General features: G+C 44.9%; 1 pseudogene; it reads left to right on the top strand.

Moving 5' to 3' along the window:
* The first annotated feature begins 3,856 nt into the window (after nucleotides 1-3,856).
* LOC118977144 (GTP-binding protein SAR1a-like) lies at nucleotides 3,857-4,582 on the top strand (annotated as a pseudogene).
* Nucleotides 4,583-6,173: the final 1,591 nt, after the last annotated feature.

Here is a 6,173-nt window from a genome sequence, read left to right as displayed (position 1 = left end):
TAATAAGCCAAAGCCAGGAACTGAGCAGTGGGAGCGGGATCCTCAGATTTGTTCTTTAATTCACCGTGTATGCTGCCTCTCTGTGGATGAGCCGAGGGAGAAGAGACTTGGATAGACTACAAAGTCTTCCTTCCTACACAGAGGGATAATATGCAACTAGGCCAATACTGAAAAGCATTTTCTAAGGACAGAATTCATTTCTAGAGATGCTGGCAGAGGCTGGGGGCAAGTAACAAAGTCTCCAGCTGAACAGCTGACGGGAAGGAGAGGCGTCCCTGAGCTTTGCAGGTATTTTACAAAACACAGAAATAGGCGGATGCACCATTCCATTGCTCTCCACTCCAGCCGCTCTGGGCAGTTTTCTCGGTCACGGAGCGCCTGCTTCTTGTCTCCCTGACAGCTACACATCTATTAACATTCCAAAAAACTCTCATTGTGAGGAACTCACTTTAAACCCCCCCACCAATTTAGATCATTTGAATGTTGGAAATGTTACAGCTGAAGTTCCAAGTAGGAAAAACATTATGTGAACTAAGTTAACACCTGGATCCTTTGCTGCTGGGGGTCAGGAGAAGTACAGTCTTTAGAAATACCATTCAATTTTACAAGGGGAACACAGGCCTGTTCCCCAGAAAACTCTGCAGGGTAGCTCTGGACAAACCTGCCAGTGAGAAGTATCACTGGGGAAGTTTGTTTTGAAGTACAGATTCCCAGACCCACCAAAATGGAATCTCTAGAGTGGGAGCTGAGTGGGGGCCTGGGAACCTGTATTTTTAACAAACGTCTTAGGTCTCTATCATTGTAGTAGCGGATAGGCTGGAACCACAGCACTATTTCAACACATCTCTGCTACTCCTCTTCCAGAATTATACCAACAGCCTCTTAATTATGGCTCCAGGCTTTCTCTTGGGCTCCCTCTGGTGTCGTCCTCAAAACAGCCATAGTGATACATTTACTAAGAAGCTGGATCACCCATTCTCCTGTGAACACTTCTTAGCGATTTCCCAGTCTCCTGAGGGATACAGTCCAGGATTCTCAACACAACCTGCCAGCTCTGCACCCTCCAGCCCCACCTCTTCCCTCTCCCCCTCTTGCTTGCTTATTCAAGCAGGCTGGCTCTCGCAGATGCTTCATCCAGGTCTTCGGTGTGAAGCTCTCCTGGTACCCACCCTACTCCCTACTCCCCTTTCACTCCACTTCAACGATGCGGTCTCCTGGCAGTCTCCCCCACTGCGTTAGAAAACAACTCTAGCCAGCCAATCTTTGTGTAGGATTTTCATAATATCCATACTTGCCCTTAGTAGCATTTGTCACAATTGCAATTAATTAACACATCCATTATGTCATTGTGTATTTAAAGCCTATTTTATCTGCCTAGAATTGAAATTCTATGGGCCAGAAACTGGGTCTGACCTTTTCCTACTCTATCCCTAGTAGCTAGTCCAGAGCCTGGCCCATGGTAGGTACGCAGTAAATATTGTAACAATAAATATTGCAGCCCAAGTGCCCATCAGTAGGTGAGTGGATAAGACGACTATGGAACATTTACACAATGGAGTACTACTCAGACATAAAAAAGAAAAAATTTACCCTTTGCAACAGTATTGATGGACATGGAGGACATTATTCTAAGTGAAATAAGCAAGTCAGAAAAATTCAAATACCGTACGATCTCACTCCTGTGTGGAATCTAATGAACTAACTGATCTAACAAGCAAAACAGAGACAGACTCACAGATGGGAGAAGATTAGGGGGTAGAGGGACTGAGTAAGAAGGAAAAAGGGCTCAGGGACATGGACAACAGAGTGGTTATTACGGGGGTGGGGGGCATTGATAAGGGGATTGAATGGTAAGGGGAAAAATACAATAAAATCATTAAAAAATAAAAGCAAAGGAAAACAATGAAAAGAAGCAAAAACAAAAATATCAGAAAAACACAATAAAAATAAATAAAAGATAAAAAATGTGTAAGTCTCAAATTTAATAACCAGCGCAGCAATCACAGCTTCAAGTGTCCCACCCCCACCATGTGGTCGGTATGTGCTGGGTGCTTTGACTGAACCTCTCCAATCCATGTGTCAGCAAGGTAGACATTGTTATCTCCACTTTCAGATCAGGGAATTGAAACTCAGAAGGCCGAATGATTCGCTCAAGGCCACACAGCTGCATTGGGGTAGAGTCCGGAGAAGACCTACATTTCATGTCTCTTCTATTCTGCCTAACACCTGGGCTACCTGCTATTGTTCTCTCTTTTCAAATCTCCTTCCTTAAGAATTTTGTGTTTATTCTATCCTTCACACTGCCAAGCTAGTCTCTTGCAAGTCTGGCTGAGACTGAGCCTCAGCTGCTTTTCCTGGAGAAAGTTTGAGTCTTCACAGTCAAACCAAAAAAAAAAAAAGTTTTTAAAAAGCCACCAGTGAAGCATCATTTGGCTGATATGTTAGCTCCCTTTTACATGAACACATCCAGAAATGTCAGTTAGTCTCTTTAGGAGACTGAGTGCAGAAGTAATGGATGACATTGCAAGGATAAACATGGAACATGGGAGTGCCAACGCCTCCAGGCAGGCCGCCAGGAAGCAGCCTCCCTGGGAACTGGCAGGCCTCAGGAGCCACATGGCTGCCTGGTGCTTGGCCAATGAGATTCCTTTCTTTCTGGCTTGACTCTGACACTGGGGGATACAGCAGCGGGCCAGTAGCAAGCAAAGTTATATAATATGTATGATCATTTTTTTTAAGAAAATGGAAGTAAAACAATGTTTGATTTGATATTATGTTTGGTATGTGGAATGCTTAAAAAGCTAAATATACTGAGGTTTTCATGACATTCTGTCTTGTAGCCCTGAAATTCCTCCCAGCTCGTTGTTTTCTGATGAAAGAGTTCTGTGGCAGGTTTTGCAGCAGGGGCGACTGCTACTGTAAAAGGCAGTCCAGCCTCCTCTGGGAAAAAGAGCTATCTTCTCTTCTGGAAAGCAAATTAACTTGAGAAGTTTCCTGAGTCTGAAATTGTAGACCTCAGAGCAGAGTCTTGGATAGCAAGGCTCCTGAGACTGAACTGCTCTGTCTGGGAAAAGGGAAGGAGTCCTTACTCCAGAGATAAAGGGCTCAAGGAGAGAATAGGAAGAGAGAGATGACCATCAGAAGGGGCACTCAGGGTCGGTGGAAAAGAAAAGGTCAAGGAGAACAGGGCTGTCTGCTGCACCCATACCGAGTTTATCCTGAGACTGCTGTGGAAATCGGGGAGCAGGGCAGGATCCCAAAACTGAGTCCGCAGAGCAGATTGGGGACGAGGATTCAGCAGACTGGAGTCTGCAGTAGAGAGGACTGAAAATAGCCCTCTAGCCACTGCTGGGACTTCTTCCACAATCTTCCACAAGCACATGCTGCTTCCTAGGTGCTGAGGGCCCTGGGAGCCCCAGCAGCTGACATGGGGGACAGTCTGGAGAGCTAGCCTTCCTGTCTCTTGTCTTCATCTTGAGCATCTCTCTTTTTTAATTCATTCATTTCTTCTTTTTTAAATATATTTTTTAATTTTTTCCAAAAAGTTATCTTTTAACGACTACTGACATACAGTATTATATTAGTTTCAGGTGTACAATATAACAATTAGACATTTATATACATTGTGAAGTGATTAACCTGGTAAGTCTAGTACCCATCTGACACCATATATAGTTATTACACTACTATTGACTGTATTTCCTATAACACTGCTTTTGTTTTAGGGAAATCATGGTGGAAGAAATAGAGCTCTGCAACTGGCATTTCCCAGCGCAGCTGGGCGAAGCCACCCGCCGCCACAGGAGGACCCTGTTGGGCCGTAGTAAGCGTCAACAACGCCTTTCATCTTGAGTGAATCTACAATGGTGTCAGCCGTGTGCTCCAGTTCCTGGGACTCTACAAGAAATCTGGAAAACTTGTGTTCTTGGGTTTGCACAACGCAGGCAAAAGCACTCTTCTACGTGTGTTCAAAGAGGACAGACTGGGCCAACGTGCTCCAACATCACGTCCGACATCAGAAGAGCTGACGATTGCTGGAACGACTTTTACAACTTTTGATCTTGGTGGGCACGAGCCAGCATGTCGGGTTTGGAAAAATTATCTCCCCGCAATTAATGGGACGGTCTTTCTGGTGGATTATGCAGATCCTCCTCGCCTCACAGAATCCAAAGCTGAACTCAATGTGTTAATGACTGATGAAACAGTATCCAGTGTGCCAGTCCTTACCTTGGGTAACAAAATTTACAGGTCAAATGCAATCAGTGAAGAAAAACTCCATGAAATGTTTGGACTTTATGGACAGACCACAGGAAAGGGGAATGTGACCCTGAAGGAGCTGAACTCCTGCCCCATGGAAGTGTTCAGGTCCAGTGTGCTCAGGAGGTGAGGCTATAGCAAGGGCTTCTGCTGGCTCTCCCAGAACATTGACTGGTATTTGGAAAGTGAAAATAAAAGAGTTTTACTTCTCTGGACTGATCCTATTCACAGCTTCCTCATGAACGTTTCTAATAGAAAAAGGAAAGCTCTCCACAACCATGTCTGGCGTTGAGAAACCAAGAGTCTCTGTCAGCTCTCCCAGCGCCCATTGCTCTTTCCACACTGTCGGGAGGTAACACCGCCCCATGTGCGGGTGCAGTCAGCACCCCAGGACCTGGGAGCTGGCAGGATTTGCTGGGTAAAGCTGCATGCCATCCTGGGACACCTGCAAAGAAACACATGTCTCACCACTGTGGTTGATTTCAAAAGAAAGTGATTCTGTTTTTTAAAGAAAGTGTTGTTCATGTAATTGGTTTCCCTTCTAACTATTTGAGTTTGTCATTTACTTGGTCCAGCAATTTTTATTTCTTTTCTTCAAATCTAGTGAACGGCATTCATGAAATTATGTGCAGATACATGTTGGAGGCCAGAGCTCAGTCAGGTGAACCCAGTCCTGTGGAGTTAGCAGGCTGGGGAGAGAAGCCCCCCCCATCTGTCGGACTGCCTCATGGCAGGTGGCAGTGCCCTGTGCCCAGAGCAGGGAAGGGCAGAGCCCTGCCTTTGCAGTTGCAGCAGCTTCCACTGCGGCGAGCGAGGGTTATTCCTCATCACGGAGTGTAGAGCAGGTTGTTCACTGTGGAGGAGTTGATTACAGAGTGAGTTACTGTTATTACAACTTATAAAGCCACAAATTTCAGCCAGCCTGCTTTTAATGAACTGTGGTGAACTTTTATTTCTCCTTGTAGCACCTTTTTCATTTTTAGTTTTAAGAGGTGACTCTTGCCTCACGAGAACACTGAGGACATCTCCTATGTTGTCGTGTACTGCCGGTGTGTCAGATTCTGTGCAATCGTTGCACAGATTTTGGGGAGATTTTTCTGAATAGGAGAGTCATACAGGATAAAGTTAACAGCTTAAAGGCTTTTAATTCTGTGATCTGAGAACTGAAAAATCTGGTATTGCAGCATTTGGTTGAATCTAGGAAAGGTTTGCTCAGTGGACTTTAAGTTTTCCCTTTGTAGAATTTGGTCTCTCTATTGGGCTGTTCGTGAGCTTTTTAAAAATTTAGTTATCTTTTTTTTTTGGTGTTTAAAGGTTAACATCTGTAGCTTCTCCAGATTGTGTGTGTGTGTGTGTGTGTGTGTGTGTGTGTGTGTGTGTGGAATTGCCTCTCTCCATTCCGGAATAGGCTGGGAAAACTCTAACCTAAGAACTGTGTGCCGAGCTGTTGCTTTCCAGCCGGCATCACTTAGTGTCAGTGACTAGTAGGCACAGAAGCCACCACGTGCCCAGGAGTGTGATGAGGATTGTTTTTACAGCTTTCCGTTTTATCAGTGCCTTGGTGACCTTGGATTTTGGTGATCTTAACCAGTTTTCTACCCTTGCAGTAAAAGTGATGGGATTGGAGGTGGTCTTAAGGTGGGAGGGTATCTTCGTTCATTTTTCCTTTAATGAAAAATTAGAGGTAGTTTCCTCAAAATTGAAAACTGTGACGATGGTGCTCCTTTGCAGAGGGTTGAATTCAGCAGATTCTTGCTTATAATGCGAAGGAAGGGGAAGTGTCAATAACATATGTTGGGGGTGAGAGAGCATTGCTCTTTAGTTGGATTCCTCATTGTTGACCACGTCGTCAGTGCTATTGGGAAAACGTGCTCACTGCCGTGTACCAAATGCAGAGGCCCAGTGGAGTATGAGTC

The sequence above is a fragment of the Sturnira hondurensis genome, unplaced genomic scaffold, assembly GCF_014824575.4.
Source record: "Sturnira hondurensis isolate 20B ecotype Veracruz unplaced genomic scaffold, ASM1482457v3 Scaffold0021214, whole genome shotgun sequence".
Classification (NCBI taxonomy): domain Eukaryota; kingdom Metazoa; phylum Chordata; class Mammalia; order Chiroptera; family Phyllostomidae; genus Sturnira; species Sturnira hondurensis.
Note: the sequence above shows the minus strand (reverse complement) of the source record. Positions and strands in the feature narration are given on the sequence as shown.